Source organism: Odocoileus virginianus, chromosome 13 (assembly GCF_023699985.2).
Source record: "Odocoileus virginianus isolate 20LAN1187 ecotype Illinois chromosome 13, Ovbor_1.2, whole genome shotgun sequence".
Lineage (NCBI taxonomy): Eukaryota > Metazoa > Chordata > Mammalia > Artiodactyla > Cervidae > Odocoileus > Odocoileus virginianus.
This window is the reverse complement of record NC_069686.1, coordinates 29,551,816-29,571,903: the sequence shown is the minus strand read 5'-3', so window position 1 is coordinate 29,571,903 and position 20,088 is coordinate 29,551,816. Positions and strand designations below refer to the sequence as shown.

The 20,088-nt window shown below is 36.6% G+C and overlaps 1 protein-coding gene across 3 annotated transcripts in view; it reads right to left on the bottom strand.

The window, feature by feature from the left end:
- Positions 1 to 20,088, bottom strand: part of CCDC148 (coiled-coil domain containing 148) — a 536,518-nt gene that overhangs the window by 354,588 nt on the left and 161,842 nt on the right. The window lies entirely within an intron of this gene.

Here is a 20,088-nt window from a genome sequence, read left to right as displayed (position 1 = left end):
TGGTAGAAATATAATTAGTACAGCACTTCTAGAGAACACTGGGTAATATGTAAATATATATCACAATATGAAATATACATAGTCTTTCACCCATCATCCCACTTTGAAGAAGTTATTCAAAGAAGACAATCAACAGGACATGTGCACAAATTACCAATAGGAATGTTCATTGCAGTGCTGCTTAAACAGAAAAACTGGAGAGTCTTAAGTGTCTGGCAACAAAATTAATTATGGCATCATCATGCAATGACTGCCATTGAAAAAGTTTCTATATTTCCATATTCATCAACACAGAAAATATCTACAACCTATTATTAGATGTAAAAAAGCAGGTGCAAAACCACATTCATGGTATGATCTCATTAAAATAAAATATCATCTATCTATCTATGCATAGAAAGAGATTTGGAAGGAGATTTACCAAAATAATAATACTGTTTATCTCTGAATAGAAGCATTTCATGGAATTTAAAAAAATGTTTATAATAAACATGTCTTATCTTTGTGAGCAGTAAACCAATAAAACTAACAAAATAAAAGCAAACACACATTCCATGTATACATATAGCTAACAAAAGCAGAGAGAAAGGAGATGGATACCGATGCAGAAAATCTTCTTTTTGGAAAAGGAAGAAACTAGTATTCTCAGTTTAGTATATCATTGTCATATATTTGATATAAGCATGATTCACTGTGGTAATATATGAAATGAAAATTGAGTAAATAAAATATCTTAAAATATGGTGAACTAAAATAACTAGTTAAGCTCTTTTTTGCACTTTCGTTATTCAAAGTTTGTTTTCTAAAAATATATTTTGCTCTATTCATCAAAATAGAAGGAATATCAAGGAAATTCAGACTTTTGGTTTTCAAACACTTAGGTTTCCCCAACTACTGATAATCTTAGCCATATTTATTTCTTCTTTTGAACCCTATTCCTAGAATAAGATCATCTATGCCTTCTGTCCTAACCTATTACTTCCAAATCATTCCTTCCTTTATCTACCCTCTGTCTGTAATATGCTATATCAAAATCAAGTGCCCTGTCAAATATTGCCAGGGGTCTCCCTCCTGGATTGGTCCCCGTTTCTTTAACCTTATGGTGGTATTTAACTCTGTCAACCACCTCTCCATGTTTAAAACTCTTTCATTCCTTGGCTGTAACACTGTTCTCCCCTGCTTCTCCATCATTTGATACTGCTCCCTTCCCTTCTTCCTGCGGCCTGTGTCTACCTTATACTTCTAAATCTATTGCTATCCTTTCTCAACCTCAGCCTCTCTGTTTGTTATCTACTGCGCTTGTCCTCACCTCCAACTAATGCCAAGGTTAACAATTTTAACCTTGTTAATGTGTAGTCTCTAGGTAGGATTTTTCCCTGTTCCTTTCTTTATACCGCCATCTTTATTCTTTGCCTCATGGTGTGACCCAAACTATTCCCCTACCTGAAATGCCCTCAGTTTCCCCCTATTTCATAAAATGCTTCTTGGCCCAGCACATGTCCCATATCTGCCACTAAACATTCTCCAACCCACATTCATCTCTCTTATTATTTCACTGACTATATCATAACTGTTCTCTAATTATTTTGAGCATAGTATTTCTATTTCCATTTAGAGCAGAGGCCATGATATATAGGTATTTTGTTTTCCCCTTATACTGCAGAGTGCTAGCACATGATAGATGCTCAAGTAATACATATTTAAATTACCAAAATAACATTTCTAAATGGAACCAAATAAATAAAAAAGAAATGATAGCATTAGAATATACCCTTTTGCAATGCATAATGAAATAATGGGTTCTCGTTCACGATAAACTTTTGCTACTGAAATTGATCTGAGCTGATAGGAAATGTTATAGTAATGGATGGATCAGGCTGACAACAGTTGAAAACACTGAGTAATCTTAACATCAAAGAGAAACAACCAGCCATTTTAGTCTTTGATTTGAATACACCAAATGTAAAAAAAATATGAAACAAATATATTTTGATATTGATTAGTAAGTAGATGCTATTATGGAAACACTGTTCAAGTTTTTAGGTGTGATCATAGTATGGTTATCCCTTTATAAAGAGTCTTTTTAATTTTAGAAATAAATACTAAAATACAGATGAAATGATATCTGGGTATCTGCATAGGCATGAGAGAGTAGGTAAGGGTATAGATGAAAAAAATATGACTAGTAAGTTGATAATTGCTGAAGTTGAATAATGACAGACTTTTATATATGTCTACATTTTTATGTATTAAAATTTTTATTTAAAAAACATAAAATATAATGTATGTCCAAAGAGATTTGTATAATAAAACACTGGAGTCTCAAGGTTCTTAGACAGTGAGACCTGAGAAGCAGTGAACTAATGTAAAGACAAACAGTATACATTCAACCTTTCTGAGTATTGGGACTATTCCTATAAGTTTCAATAGAAAAAAGTTTGTGTTTTGAAACTATTTTACTCACTTTTGATTTAAGACTAGTTTATGGGAATTATCATTGAATGACTTTGCACATGTAATGTTGTATGATTTATGAAGCCAAATATAAGCAAATACCGACAACTGAACAAGATATCTGTTTCCAAAGGTAAGTATAGCAAGAGAATAACCAGACCAATAAAATTCAGGTACCCCAGTTAATCTCCCAGTTTACCCTTCTTGTCATTTGCAAGTCTAAACAATGTTTTTCCTGTTCTCCAGAAAAGATTACGGTAGTTTTTAAAATGGGGCATACACTATAAATCATAAAACAAATGCAAGTTGAGCAATCAAAAGTCAATGGGTTATAGATGTTAAGCTATGTGCACATATATGAATGAATTGCTGGAACAAAAACTCTGGAGCAAGTCAACATCAGCCTTTTGAAACTAAATAGCTTCTACTTCATATTAGAATCATGAGAATGGTCAGGGACTGTTAGAAGTTTGCCTGCAATCAATAACTCACAATATCATCTGTAATTATACCTATATCCCCTCTCCCCCACAAAATAAGGTGAAAATTGAAGGAGAGAATGTTGTTGAAGCTGGCATTATATCCTCCTAAGTAGCTGGAGTTGTGAGATCATGACAATGAGAACAGGCCCTGCAACAGTTAGCATCCAGGAGGTAAGGTAATGGGGCTTTCTGTAATACACAGTGGATACAGTGAAGACTCCACTGGGAAAACGGGTGCCATTGGAAAAAATCTGTACCCAGTGGATCCCCACAGAGGCAGCCAAAGGATTTTCCATGAGGAGAGAATGACAACCGATTATGGTATTTTCAAGTCCAAGAACAAGAAAGCTGACAGGTGGGCAGAGGAATCAATATAAGCACAATAAGCAGAAGTACAGAAGAGCAAACCGTGAGCAAAAGGAAGAATACCCTAGAAGAACATTTTAGTGGTTTTTATTTTAAAAGGTTTGGTAATTATATAGCTTTAAATGGAGCATGCGAACATAACTGTGTAGCAATAACAACCAGGAAAGAACATTACCACAGTGGTAGTCCAGAGCACATTATAAGGAAATATATTATTTAGATTATTAACTACAGAACTTTTTCCAGTTCTTTAGTTAATTCTTTGTTTAATATTCCTGCCAAAGGTACAGTCTTTGAATGAAACCTTAACAGAGAACAAATGAAGTTTAAAATATGTTAATCTGTTGCCAATAATAAATTAAGGATTTAAAATGGAAATGGTTAGTAGTATTACATGGATCCTTTGCTCTTGATGTAAAAGTTAAATAGTTCAAGGGAAATTAATTAACATGCATATTTTCAGAATGAATCAAGTACTAGAAAAACACAAAATGAAGCCCATGTAAAACTTCAAAGGCAATAATGGAAATTAATATCAAGGTAACAATATTAACACAATTTTACATCAAAGTTGAGAGCATTGAAAATAACTCTGAAGTTGGCAACGCAGTATAAAGGAAATGAGTATTAAACTGCTGGTCAGAATACCAGCCTTTTTGTCTTCTCTCTGCCACTAACCAACAACACTGTTACTTTGAGCAAATGGCTAGCCTAGTTTTCCCCCATGTTAAAGTGGACGACTGGATCAGGTGACTTCTATAGTTTCTTTAAGTCCTAATATTCTGAGTCTATTTTCTATTTTCCTTATATATAGAGACCACAATATGCTCTGTAGTTTTCTTCAAACAAAATGAATTGCAATGAGGAACATCAGTATTTTATGAGCCTGTTAAATAATAATAGACAATTAAACATTAATTGTGAATTCTATCAGCCATTATTTGTGGAAACATTGTATCATGTGTATTGTTTTATATGGGAAAGTACTATTGAGCAGGGTCTATAACTTATGATAAAATATTAAAAACTGCCATATATGAGGGCTTACTGTGTGCTAGGCCTATGCTTTGTAAATGCATTAATCACAGTGTCAAGTAATCCTTGAAACAAGCAAGCTCTCTCTTCTTCATGCTTCATCTGGCTAACTTTTCCTTTACCTACTCAAGCCTAAACTTAGACATCATTTGTTCCAAGAAGTCTTCCCTAACTTACCATGTCCAGATCAGGTGTCTCTTCCCAACTTCCCTAGCATCTTGCCCCTCTCTTGTATTACAGCACACATCAGCATTGAACCACTTGGACTTGCCCGTATCTCAGACTTGGCTACAAACTTCTTAAGGGCAGGGACCAGATTTGTCTTATTCGTGGGCTCTCTCCAGTCTTGCATGGTATCTGGCACTTTAAAGGTTTAAGAAATACTTATTGATAAACACACAGATAAGGCTCTGACGCTATGATTGGCAGGTAGAAGAACAATATTTCCCTTTCTCCCCCACTGGATAGGTCTTTGGAAAGAAAAGTACCCTCTCCAAACACGTTATCATTTTCTGAGTCTTCCACCCTGTGATGCTGGATCCCTGCTTTCGCCATCATAACTGTTTCCAGGATTCCCAAGTGCCACTTCTGCTTGTCAGACAAGGAAAACATCCAGAAAACCTTGTCAGGATTTTCAATAATGAATTATATTTCTAGCTGTGTTAGAGGATATGTCCAAAAAGTGCCAAGCAAATCTTTTTCTTTTTTTGCAAATCTTTTTCTATCTTCTCCTTAAATATTCCTATAAGCTTTTACAGCTGAGTAAACTTCAAATGTTCATTTTATTGAATCTTTAACAGTCTGATAGTTCCATTAAATTCTTTCCAAATGTCCCACCATTTTTCAATATTACCTAAGCTTTTTTTTTAATCTTATATGTTCCATTTATGTTTAAACTCCACTCATGAAATACAGTACCTGTGCTTTTGCATACATTATTAAAACTTCCTGTTCTCTCCTTGGCATTTTTGCTTAGTGGAAAGATTTGGTTTTTCCTCTTGGTTTCACAATTGTCCCTTGGTTTCTTGGGTGACTTCATAAGTGCATTTTTTGATCACCTCTCTTTGATAACTGCTTTCCATTTTCTGTGACTTTTTACTAGTCTTTTTGAGAATCTGAATGATTATGCACTATTATCTGACTGTTTCATGTGCTTTTCTTTTCAAATAAAATCTTGCAAAGTTTCATTTAAACGGGTCCTAGAGGGTCTTAACCTGAGTGTAAAATAAGACTTGCAGAGGAAGAAACAAACTAAATGCTAATAAGTGAAAAACTGTCAACAGATATTTTTTCCTAAGGGACAAAACTTACAAACCTATCACTGTACTATATTTACAAAGCTGACAAAGCCAAATTGCATAATAGACTCAGAAAACGGGGTTAACAGTCAGGAAATCACTTGCCTGCTGACGATGAGATCTAGGGAAACCATTTCCCATTTCTGGGCCTCAAATCCTCTTCAAAAAATGAAGAGCACTAAATCAGTTTTTCAGACAAAGGGTTATAACTCATTAGTGGATAATGAAATAAATTTTATGGATGGGAACTAGCATATTTTTATGGAAGAAAATATCAGAGTGCATCTCATGTCATTACAGCAATGCTGTTTCAGGAAATTTTTATTTCCATTCTCTGTGTGTGTGTATGTATGTGTGTATATATATATTCATTTGTGATGTAAAATACATTTCTCATGTAGGTCACAGTGAAAGAAGCTTGAAAAACACAGCAGTAAATTCTCTATAATCTCTTTCAATGCTGAGATTCTATGACTGTGTGCTATAAAGACCAGAGCTACTGTGCTGCCATCATTAAGCCACAGTCCTTATCCTTTCTGCGGTCAACCAAGAAGCATAATGAGAGAATCCAGGTTTTGAAATCAGAAACCAGAGATTTAGTCCTACCCTTGTGACTTATTAATGGCACTCCCTGGGGCACATTGTTTAACCACCTCTAACTTCAGAATAATGTAAAATGGGATAAAAATGGCACACACCTTACAGGATCGCTGTGCAAATACCATCAGTTTGCACAAGCCAGATTCTCAAGAATCCTGACACTGCCTGTCCCTGACACTCCACATATAATCCATTACCAAGTCCTGCAGACTGCATCTGACTATCATTTGAACATACATTCGATTCTATCTTCAGGCCTTCCATCCTAGCGCTATCAGAATACATCCTGCATCCACACTGGTTTTATTTCCTGCCCACAGTCCCATCTCACTTCCTATACTTTTAAAGATTTCCATCACTCTTAGGGTGAAGTCTAAGCTCCCAACTATGGACTACAAAGCCTCCAGAGTTTGGCCTTGCCTATATCTGCAGCCCCAACTCCTAAACCCATTACAATAACCGACTCACCCTCTCTGCTCCAGGAACCCTGGCCATCATCCAGATCCCTAAACAAGGCATATTTCCTCCTTCTATGTGGATGCTGAACATGCCATTTCTTTCACTTTCATCCTCCCCTTCTCTTTGCATCCTCCACATCTTTTCCTATTTAATACCTAGCTCCAAATTTCAGCTTCAGTGTCTGTCAGGGGAGTTTTACCCACCCATCCTAGTTGCATCCTCCCATAACTTGCTTATTTTTCAACATACTTGTCATAGTTTAAAATCAGACATTTAGCTTTGTGATTACATGAGCAGGGTCTGCTTCCCCACTAGACTGTGATCTCCATGAAGAAAGGGACCACATCTGATTGGCTCATCATTGTATTTCCAGTGCCTCACACACCTATTAGGTGCCTGACACCTAATAGATACTCAATAAATATGTGTGAAGGGATGAATAAATGCGATAAGAAAGCATAACTGCTATACAAATGTTCAGTATATTCCTGGATTGCTACTGTTGTTTTCTAGCTGACTTTCCTGACTTGAGTGCCATTTTGATTCAATCATTTCAGTAGATATTTGTATTTTGGATTAATTTTCACATATTTTTGTTCCCTTCACATGATTCTAATAGCGGTGGCTTTGCATTTGCCACCATTTCAAGGAGTTTTTATGGCAATTCAGACATTACCTTGTTCAAAGAAAGACTCAATCTTTTAAGGCATAAGTGGACTTGACGCCATGTATATCACCTTATTTCCTATTACTCCCCAAAGCAAAGAGCCCAGGCCTGCCTCTGCCTCTGCCTCTTCCGCTCTGCCCCACTGCTACACGCCCATGTTTATCTCTGTCCCAGGTCTTTGCCTGGGAAACCCTCACTCCTGCTCATCTTTCCTTCAGGGTCCTTCAGGGTTGTTCTTCCTAACATCCTCTCTACCATTTGTCAACCCCAGCTCTTGTGTGCATCTATGACCATGCCTCAAAATAGATACCATCCAGGCACTCTTTAACTATCTTGCTTTATTTTCATTCCACTTACACTATAAAAAATTATATTACTCTAAGAGTTCTCAACAAAAGGAGGATTTTTTTCCTTATATCTATATTAGATGATGTCAACTAAACCTACTGTTGTAATCACTTCCAATAAATATAAATCAAAACATCATGCTGTACACCTTAAACTTATACAGTGAAGTATGTCAATTATTTCTCAATAAAACTGGAAAACATTTTATTATTGGTCAGTTGATTTATTTTCTTAACAGTGTTTCTCCCTAGACTTTAAACACCATGAGAACAGGGACTTGGCCTTATTTACTTTCTAACCCACTGCTGGAACAGTGCCTCCTCCAAAGTAGATGCTCAATGAATATTTCTTGGGTAAATGAACAAGAATGGCTTTCATCAAAAAGATAAGAATTAATGAGTGTTGGCGAGGACGTGAAGAAAAGAAACCCTTTTGCACTGTTGGTGGGACTATAAATTGGTGCAGCCATGGTGGAAAACAGTATGGAGGTTCCTCAAAAAAATTAAAAACAGAACTATCACACAATCCAGCAATTCCACTTCTGTGTATTTATCCAATGGAAATGAAATCAATACCTTGAAAGATATCTGCACTTGCAACTTCACTGCAGCATTATTTATAATAGTCGAGACATGGAAACAACCCAAGTGACTGTTGACAGATGAATGGATAAAGAAAATGTGGTACATATACACTGGAATATTATTCAGTGGTAAAAAGAAGAAATCCTACAACTTCCAACAACATGGATAGATCTTAAGGGTATTATGCCAAGGGAAATAAGTCAAAGACAGATACTCTATGATCTCACATGTGGAATCTAAAACAAAAAGCAAACCAAAAAAAATGGACTTTTAGATACAGAGAACAGATTGGTGGTTGCCAGAGACAGAGGGGTTGGGGAGGTAGTCAAAATGGGTAAAGCAGATCAAAGGTACAAACTTTCAGTTATAAGTCCCAGGGAATATAATGCACAGCATAGTGACTATAGTTAACAATTCTGTATTGTATGTTTGAAAGTTTCTGAGAGGGTAAATCTTAAGAGTTCTCATCATAATAGAAAAATATAATAATTATGTGTGGTGGTGAATGTTACCTAAACTTACTGAGGTAATCATTTCCCACAATACACAAGTATTTCAAATTATACTATATGCCTAAAATTAATACAAAGTTATATGTCAGTTATATCTTAATTGTTAAAAAGGAGGAAAAAATATTTATTTATTAGCCATTTCACAGGCACATACTACTTTTCCCAACTAGATTATATGCTCCTTATATTCTGAGGTCAAAGTTTACACAATTTTTATAATCTATAAAATCTTCTGCAACACTAAAAGTTATTATTAAAGATAACGGCAATCTAACAACATCTTGCAAGAAAGCTGAGATAACTTTATGCTGAGCCCTAAGTTTAACTTCAGTATCAGGGATTTTCCATAAAGCCATCAACCCCAGAAATGACTACACTTTTGATTCTGCAATTCAGAGTTTTCTTATCTTGGTCTATGGTTAAAAATAAAATACAAATAAAATATGTAGTACATTTGCCTAACAAGGTATTTGCCTAATTAATGAAAGTGAAATAGATTACAGAGGAGAGAAAAAGTTACCTAGAACCCCTTCCTGTAATTAGGATGGTTTGCTGTCTAGAGGGAGAAAGTGGGAGATATATATTATATAATGTAAATAATTATTAGTAATTTATTCTTAAATTCACAAGTTTATACTAGCATAATCATACACCTCAAGCTCTGATATTTTTCCCTTAGAGTTATTATTTTAATGAACAGAGCCTCAAGAGAAATACTTATGGATTAGTAAACACTGAAATAGTCTTTTTTTATGAGAATAAGATGATTCTGGAGCTATGAAATGAAGACCACTGCTGAGAATAAAAATTAGGGAAAGTGATTATGGAGTGTGATAAAAGTGATTACAGTTTATGGATTTCCTAACTCATAGGACCCAAACAGGAAGCCTTCAATGAGAGTATTTTTCTTTCCATCAATACAGTTCTTTCTAGATATAGCACAGAATCAACAACAGACACTTCAAAAAACTTGGCAGTACTTTTAATCTCTTCACTCAAACTTATTACATCTTACCTATATAAAAGGGCCATGAATAGAAGTCAAGCAGAGATCACAAGAAGATCAACTGGGAAAAATCATAAAAGAAAGTGACTTCCATTATCATCAGCAGAACTCCATTCACTTAGGATGTTATTCAGCAATAAATATTTCAAACTAGATATAGTGCATGTTGATATATGTGCATTGCCTGAATGCCTTTCTGCAGAAAGAACAGTCAAAACATATCAGAAAAAATAAGCAATATCTTCTTGGTGGACGGGGGGAAGCAATAGGAGAAAAGAGAGGAGGGAAAGATGAAAGATAAGACGAAAAATTAAGGGGACCATTATATGAATGCAAAGGGGCCTCACCCAGATTATCCCTAAAAATGCTAATGGAAGTTACACACATCAATTTTCTGAGCAGTCACAAGATAATAAATCCCATTATCTTGAACTTTTCCAAATAGATACTAAGAAAGAGGCAGATTGCTGTACTGATATACTATGAGATGTTCGTGAAGATGGGAAATCTTATTCTTCTCCATAAAGTCTTGGTAAACCTCTGAAATGAATGGTCTGAACAGATAAACACTAAAACAATGCGCATTATTTTTAATTCATTTATTTTACATTCAGTTGTATTTAACCAGTTTTGCTTCTAAATGACAACTCCTTTGCAGTTCCAACTTCCCCAATCTTCAAATTACTTACTCTGCATATGTTTCTCGAAGGAATAGCTCTGACCCCTATATAAAATTCTATACTATTCAACCAAGGAGACAACTCTGTCCTAATTAATGAAAACATATTAAACAGAAGATATGAAGCATGATGGTATGAATCTAATTGCCACTTATGCTAGGAGATTTAGAAATATGAATTTGGTCTTTTATGTCTATGTTCTATTGCAAGTTTCCTGCCTCCAGAAAATTACTCCCAGCTAGAAAAAAAAAGATCCTATCTGTCATTACAGAGCTAATGTAACTGACCAACAATTCTATACACCATTACGTGCAAATGTCTCGGGGATTTTTTACATTTAATGCTATTTTGTCTTTTCACAGGAGTCCAGTGAATTATGGCATTCCAGGTTTCTCATGTGTAATTCCTGTCATGTACCTTCCCTGCCTCACATAGAGATTCTAATCCTTGAATAATATTGCCATTAGCACTTAAATTGAGACATACTCTGTGAAATTAATAAGAAAATATCTCTAATTTATAATTGAATAAAAGCATGTTTAAGAGTTAGTAACATGTCAGAATTAATAACACTGATTATACATCTTCATCAGCTAGCTGGATCCACCTCTGATGTTCCCAAGATTTCTGTTTTGGCTTTTTTCCTTCTCACTCAGCCCATTGGGCCCCCAGTACCATGAATGGGCTCATAGCTCCCAAACCCATGGCTCCAGATCCATTTTTCCAACTGCCTGTTGGGTAATCTATAGCCCTCTAAAAGCAATACATTCAAAGACAGAATCACTATCCTTTCTTTCAGAACCTGTACTCCTTATCTAAGTTGGTGACATCACAGACATACCCAGTTGCCCAAGCCAAGAGCCACTCTAGACCCCTTTTCTCCAATATCCTTCACATCCTGTCACTAAATCCTTCTTAATATAAGACTCCTTTATCTCACCTCCAGTCCCAGAGCTACAAAGTTCAGTTAAACTTTGATCATCTCATTCCTCAACTTTGAGAATTAGTCCTAACTGGATTCCCCACATTCAGATTTATCCCATGTCAATCCAACTTCCACATCTCTACTGAATAATCCTGTTAAAATGAGAAATCTGATATTACTCCACTTTTGTTGTTGTTGTTTTTCAGTTGCACAGTTGTGTCCGACTCTTTGTGACCCCATAGACTGCAGCATGCCAGGCTTCCTGTCCTACACAATCTCCCAGAACTTGCTCAAACTCATGTCCATTAAGCCAGTGATACCATCTAACCATCTCATCCTCTGTTGTCCCCTTATCCTGCCTTCAATTTTTCCCAGCATCAGGGTCTTTTCCAATGAGTTGGCTCTTTTCATCAGGTGGCCAAAGTATTGGAGCTTCAGCTTCAGCACCAGTCCTTCCAGTGAATATTCAGGACTGATTTCCTTTAGGATTGATTGGTCTGATCTTGCTGTCCAAAGGACTCTCAAGAGTCTTCTCCAGAACCACAGTTCAAAAGCATCAGTTTTCAGTGCTCAGCTTTCTTCATGGTCCAACTCTCATTTCCATACACGACTACTGGAAAATCCATAACTTTGACTATATAGACCTTTGTTGGCAAAGTAATGAAATGTCTCTGCTTTTTAATATGCTATCTAGGTTTGTCATAGCTTTTCTTCCAAGGAGCAAGTGTCCTTTAATTTGAAGGCTGCAGTCACTATCTGCTGTGATTCTGGAGCCCAAGAAAAGAAAGTCTGTCACTGTTTTCATTGTTTCCTCATCTATTTGCCATGAAGTGATGGGACCAGATACCATGATCTCAGTTTTTTGAATGTTGAGTGTTAAGCCAGCATTTTCACTCTCCTCTTTCACCTAGCCTTTCAATAGTTCCCCATTGTCTCCAGCAGAGACTTAAGTTCAAATATCTGTTGGAGCCAGGTAAGTAGCAAAAGTGAGAAAAGTGGGGTGGGTATAAAATACCCAAGTGGTGGTTGGGAAGCAACCCATATTGACAGGCACATGTTCCACTTAAAGTCACATAAGGGAGGCAGTGGCTTTTAACTCTAGACAGTTGTTACCACAAAGAAAGGAACTCCTAAGTAATTCAGTTCAGTTCAGTTGCTCAGTTGTATCCAACTCTTTGTGACCCCCTGGACTGCAGCACACCAGGCTTCCACGTCCATCACCAACACCCAGAGCTTGCTCAGATTCAGATTCATCGAGTCAGTGATGCCATCCAACCATCTCATCCTCTATGTTCCCTTCTCATGCTTTCAATCTCCCCCAGCATCAGGGTCTTTTCCAATGAGTCAGTTCTTCGCATCAGGTGGCCAAAGTATTGGAATTTCAGCTTCAGCATCAGTCCTTACAATGAATAGTGAGGACTGATTTCCTTTAGGATTGACTGGTTTGATCTCCTTGCTATCCAAGGGACTCTCAAGAGTCTTTTCCAAACCACAGTTCATGCTTGTGATACTTTTGAACTGTGGTGTTGGAGAAGACACTTGAGAGTCCCTTGGACAGCAAGGAAATTATTCCAATTTTTCAAAAGAAGTTCAAAGTCTGCATTTGTATGCATATTTTCCAATATTTTAACATTGAAAATATACTCATATTCTTAAAAACAAATATTGCTCACTCAGTTGCTTCAGTCATGTCTGACTCTTTGCAATCCTATGGACCATAGCCTACCAGGCTCCTCTGTCCATGGGATTCTCCAGGCAGGAACACTGGAGTTGGTTGCCATTTCCTCCTCCAGAGGATCCTCTCAACCCAGGGATCGAACCCATGTCGTCTGCGTCTCCTGCATTGCAGGCAGATTCTTTAAGACTGAACCACTGATGAAGCCCAAAAAGCAAATAAATGAAGTCCTAATTTCATATTTAGGCTATCCATTTTCAGCTTCTCATCTACCAGATAGAATTCCAAGTCTTACGAGATTTTCCAGGTCCCCCATTATCTGTCAAAGAATATTCTTTCTTCATCCTTCCTGCACCCAAACCATATTCCCTGTACCTATAACAAAATACATGCAGTTCTTCAAACATGCCATGCTGTTTTAGGTCCCCATGCCCTTGAATAGTCTCTCCTACTTATTAAATACCCTGCTTCCCTAGTGGCAAATGGTTCTTCACTTTTCCAGTCTTAGCTCAAGCATCTCCTCCTCTATAAGGCCTTCCTGGATCCAGCCACAGTAAAATAATTATCCTTGGTGTCACTTCCACCTCTAGGCCATAATCATATGACTCACCAATCCCACTGGGCATGTATCCAAGTGAATTAATTGAATTATTATGTAAATAAGCTCACTAAATTGAAATTATTTATTTTAAAGTTGCCTCTTCTATATCAGGACCACGTTTAGGGCAAAGACTTATTTCACTTTTTTATGTCTATTCTCAGCCCATTGCCAATTTAGTAGACATAATAGTATTAGAACTAAATAGAAGATATGAGAGTTGTGTCATTTTTACTATAAGTATTAATGATAGGCTCATTCTATGAGGCCACCAACACCCTAATTCCAAAACCAGACAAAGATGCCACAAAAAAGAAAACTACAGGCCGACATCACTGATGAATATAGATGCAAAAATCCTTAACAAAATTCTAGCAAACAGAATACAACAGCATATTTAAAAAAAATCATACATCATGACCAAGTGGGCTTTATCCTAGGAATGCAAGTATTCTTTACTATCCACAAATCAATCAGTGTAATACACCACATTAACAAATTGAAAGATAAAAACCATATGATTATCTCAATAGATGCAGAAAAAGCCTTTGACAAAATTCAACATCCATTTATGATTAAAACTCTCCAGAAAGTAGGAATAGAAGGAACATACCTCAACATAATAAAAGCTGTATATGACAAACCCGCAGCAAGCGTTACCCTCGATGGTGAAAAACTGAAAGCATTTCCCCTGAAATCAGGAACAAGACAAGGGTGCCCACTCTCACCACTACTATTCAACATAGTTTGGAAGTTTTGGCCACAGCAATCAGAGCAGAAAAAGAAGTAAAAGGAATCCAGATAGGAAAAGAAGAAGTGAAACTCTCTCTGTTTGCAGATGACATGATCCTCTACATAGAAAACCCTAAAGACTCTACCAGAAAATTACTAGAGCTAATCAATGAATATAGTAAAGTTGCAGGATATAAAATTAACACACAGAAATCCTTTGCATTCCTATACACTAACAATGAGAAAACAGAAAGAGAAATTAAGGAAACAATACCATTCACCAGTGCAACAAAAAGAATAAAATACTCAGGAGTATATCTACCTAAAGAAACAAAAGACCTATACATAGAAAACTATAAAACACTGATGAAAGAAATCAAAGAGGACACAAACAGATGGAGAAACATACTGTGTTCATGGATTGGAAGAATCAATATTGTCAAAATGACTATACTACCCAAAGCAATCTATAGATTCAATACAATCCCTATCAAGCTACCAAGGGTATTTTTCACAGAACTAGAATAAATGATTTCACAATTTGTATGGAAATACAAAAAACCTCGAATAGGCAAAGTAATCTTGAGAAAGAAGAATGAAACTGGAGGAATCAACCTGCCTGACTTCAGACTATACTACAAAGCCACAGTCATCAAGACAGTATGGTACTGGAACAAAGACAGAAATATAGATCAATGGAACAGAATAGAAAGCCCAGAGATAAATCCACGAACCTATGGACATCTTATCTTCAACAAAGGAGGCAAGAATGTACAATGGAAAAAAGACAACCTCTTTAACAAGTGGTGCTGGGAAAACTGGTCAACCACTTGTAAAAGAATGAAACTAGAACACTTTCTAACACCATACACAAAAATAAACTCAAAATGGATTAAAGATCTAAATGTAAGACCAGAAACTATCAAACTCCTAGAGGAGAACATAGGCAAAACACTCTCCGACATAAATCATAGCAGGATCCTCTATGACCCACCTCCCAGAATATTGGAAATAAAAGCAAAAATAAACAAATGGGACCTAATGAAACTTAAAAGCTTTTGCACAACAAAGGAAACTATAAGCAAGGTGAAAAGACAGCCTTCAGACTGGGAGAAAATAATAGCAAATGAAGCAACAGACAAAGGATTAATCTCAAAAATATACAAGCAACTCCTGAAGCTCAATTCCAGAAAAATAAATGACCCAATCAAAAAATGGGCCAAAGAACTCAACAGACATTTCTCCAAGGAAGACATACAGATGGCTAAAGAAACACATGAAAAGATGCTCAACATCACTCATTATCAGAGAAATGCAAATCAAAACCACAATAAGGTACCATTACATGCCAGTCAGGATGGCTGCTATCTAAAAGTCTACAAACAACAAATGCTGAAGAGGGTGTGGAGAAAAGGGAACCCTCTTACACTGTTAGTGGGAATGCAAACCAGTACAGCCACTATGGAGAACAGTGTGGAGATTTCTTAAAAAACTGGAAATAGAACTGCCATATGACCCAGCAATCCCACTTCTGGGCATACACACTGAGGAAACCAGATCTGAAAGAGACACGTGCACCCCAATGTTCATTGCAGCACTGTTTATCATAGCCAGGACATGGAAGCAACCTAGATGCCCATCAGCAGACGAATGGATGAGGAAGCTGTGGTACATATACACCACGGAATATTACTCAGCCATTAAAAAGAATTCATTTGAGTCAATTCTAATGAGATGGATGAAACTGGAGCCCATTATACAGAGTGAAGTAAGCCACAAAGATAAAGACCAATACAGTATACTAATGCATGTATATGGAATTTAGAAAGATGATAACCCTATATGCAAAAGAGAAAAAGAGACACAGATGTACAGAACAGACTTTTGGACTCTGTGGGAGAAGGCAAGGGTGGGATGTTTCGAGAGAACAGCATCGAAACATGTATATTATCAAAGGTGAAACAGATCACCAGCTCAGGTTGGATGCATGAGACAAGTGCTCAGGGCTGGTGCACTGGGAAGACCCAGAGGGATCGGGTGGAGAGGGAGGTGGGAGTGGGGATCGGGATGGGGAATAGATGTAAATCCATGACTGATTCATGTCAATGTATGACAAAAACCACTACAATATTGTAAAGTAATTAGCCTCCAACTAATAAAAATAAATAGAAAATTAAAAAAAAATAAAACAAAAGAATCTTAAAAAAAAAAAGTATTAATGTAGGAAAACAGAGATCTTCAATGATATCTGAGAGAATTTTACTTAACTTTCATATAAGTAGAACAACTTTAGCTTTAATTGAGAAATACTTCTAATCTGCCTCTTCTCTTAGGCTGGTCAGTCCTTCACTAGTTATGTAGTGGCTTCAGTGCTGTTTATTGTCTCTTGACGCTGTAAGTTTTGCCTTTTCCACAGTTTTATATAAAACTACATATAGTTTTGGACGTGGCTTCTTTCACTTAGCATAACACATCTGATGTTCAATCATATTGTTACCTGTATAGAAGCTGATTCCCTTTGTTGTTGAGAAGTATTCTATTGTGTGGATGCACCACAGATTGTTTATCCACCCACTAGTTATAGGGCATTTGGGTTGCTTCCAGTTTTGGGCAATTACAATTAAGCTGTTTATAAACATTTGCTGCAGGTTTTGTATAAATATGTCTTAATTTCGCTTGGATACATACCCAGTAGGATGGGTGAGTCATACAATTAAAGTGTAAGTTTAACTTTACAAGAAATTGTCGAACTGTTTTTTCCAAAATGGCTGCACCATTCTGCACTTCCATCAGCAATATACGAGGGTTCCAGTTGCTTCGCATTCTCACCAGAACTTGATACTGTCAGATTTCTGGATAGTTAGTTTTTTGAGGGTAGTAGGCGTGGTTGACTGCAGGAGGGCATGACAACCCACTCCAGTGTTCTTGCCTAGAGAATACCTATGGACAGAGGAGCCTGGCAGGCTACAGTCCATGGGGTCACAAAGGGTCACAAAGAATTGCACACGACTGAGCAACTAAGCACAGCAAAGCACAGGAGTGGTTGAAGCCATTCTAACAGAAGTGTAGCAGAATGTAATTGTGGTTTCAGTTTGCCTGACATCTTCTAAATAATATTTTCCTCACTGTTCTTTATTAGCTGATATTTCAGACATCTCTGTGTCCTATCTAATATCCTCTTGGTCAACCTTTTGACTGCAGCTGTTGTTGTGTCAACCAGTTGCTCACAGAAAGGGCCTGAAAGCAACTCAACCTCATCTCACTTCCACCATGTATCTTGCATTTTCTGCCCCATGGCTTCTCTGTCCCCACCTCACATTTGAAATATTTGTAAAAATTTTCTCATTCTGATGCAGTGTAAAGCTAGAAATGCAAGCAACCTTATACCCTAGTTGGCAATTCTTGACCCATGGTGGACTGAAGCCAATGCATACATACTCCTGCCCTTGGAAGGATAGTTCCACCCCTTAGAAGAATAGTTCTAAGATATTTTCTCTATGGCTCCTTGCAGAATCCCCAGTGGGAATGAACATCATCTTAACATTATTTTTGCCCATAATGGTGACCTGCAAAATAATATATCCCGGGAATGGTTTTCCCTTCTTTCTTGTTTGACTCTTTCAAAGCTCCTACTTTTTCTCCTTGAGGCTACCTTGAAATAAATTACCTGTGCACAAGCCTTTGTTTTGGTTCCTGCTTTAGGTGGTATCCAGAGTAAGTCAGCTCTGGGAAGTATCTCAGTTCAAAGGAGAAGTAAGTAACAGAACAAAACTGAGCCTAGGCTGATACTCTGTAAAGGACACAACACATTTTTTTTTTCTTTAGTGAGTAGCATATTTAGTCACGTCTTCAACCATGATCTATAAGACTGAAAGTTATGTGACTAAACTGTTGGATTATTAATATTTAAATATGTCTCTTTAATTAGAACCTTAAGGAGATATATGAAGATAGTATTTTAGATTTATCAAAAATAATAAAATATTAACATCAAGTTGCTAAACACTAATATTTAACTTTTATTCTTCATTAAAGGCATTTGCAAATTTGCATTGTCTTAGTTTACTTGCACATTTTGTGACAGAGCCTCATGGAAGTAATATGGAAAACTACTGAGGTGGTTTGCCAAGGTGTAATCTCCTTTGGAAGGGGCGTTTTATTCTGTACAAGGGCTCTTACCAGGTCTGGAGAGAGGATGTGAGTGACAGTGACTCTTATGTCATTTAGAACAGAAGCAAATAACAAAGGGAAGAGTTATTTTATGTGAGGAACAGAGTCCTTGACACCGATAACTCTGGCTATTAAAGTTACACTCAAGTGTAGCTCTGTCTTAGCTTACTTCTAAGAAATGTCCATAGAGAGAACAATTTATAGGTAAACGAGGGATTTTGTAAAGGTTTGTATTATTATTATCATGCTTGACACTGAATACCACCTTTCTGATTATCTACACAGAAAGAGCTTTTGTTAGCAAGCAGGAAAAAGCTAATCTATTCAAAAGGATAGTGGTCTCAATTTTCTTGATGACAATACACAAGTATAACTCTCTTTGGCACAGATCATTCTGGCATGTATACATTATATATATGGGTTGATTGTATCTATGGACACTTTTGCATGGGTTTTCTTTTAATATCGTGGAAGCATCCTTAGTATTTTCATAAAAGGAAAAAGCTGACATGTTGGTAGACAGAAGCCACATGTGTGTTCTCTTAGAGGATAATCTTGATTATAGGCTTCATAGGTGAGTGGTAGAAAAAAATCTCTTGGGAAAAATGAGCAATTCAGGTTGACTGCGATTTCAGATAAAAGTGCTTAAGAGAAAATTATACAAATAACTACTTGGTATTTACAATAAGCAAGCACTGTAAACATTTTCAAAACCCTGCCTTTGTGAAAAAGATCTATTCTGTTTCAGCATAATCATCACCACCTTTACTAATAGAATTAATGATGCAGGTTTTTAAAGTTAATAAACTGTTCTGAGGGCTTTATGTGTACTCTTCTAAATCTCTCAGATAATAATTTACCAGTATATGAGTAGTTTGCAGTACATATATTTTATTATACTGAAATCAGATAAAATGTTGTCTGCTGACTATTTTTATTTAGGGCTGTAACTATCATTTAAACAACATGCCTTAAAACTAAACAGTGATTTTGTCACAAAAGTAAATTGCTCCTCTCGTTCCTCTATTCCCCTAAACACTCTAGGTTGGAAAGCTTGGGCATCTTACATCCTCTTTGCCTCCTTATAGTAAATTAAGCTCCATTAATTCATTCTTTGTTTTATTTGATTATTCTTCTCCATTTCCTCTCCTCCTACCCAAGTTCAAAAGGCTAGGCTGATGCTCTGTGGATTAATACAGGGTCAATTATCAGTAAGCTTTGAGGAAACATGACCATTACCTGACAATCTTAAATGCGGCATTCCAAAAGGTTTTCATAAGATTTATAGGGCGAATTTCTGGGGAAATTACAAAGAGCTATAGCTCCACTTGAGACTTAGGAATGATCTCAGAACAGTCACAGGGACAAGCAGAGCATATACTCGAGAAAGAAACAAATATATAGGTCCTAAGTGCAAGCTGGTCTCCTTGATGAATGAGAAGATTTTGGCAATTCCTTTGTACCCCTCTGGTTTACAGAAGGTGAATTATAGTTTTC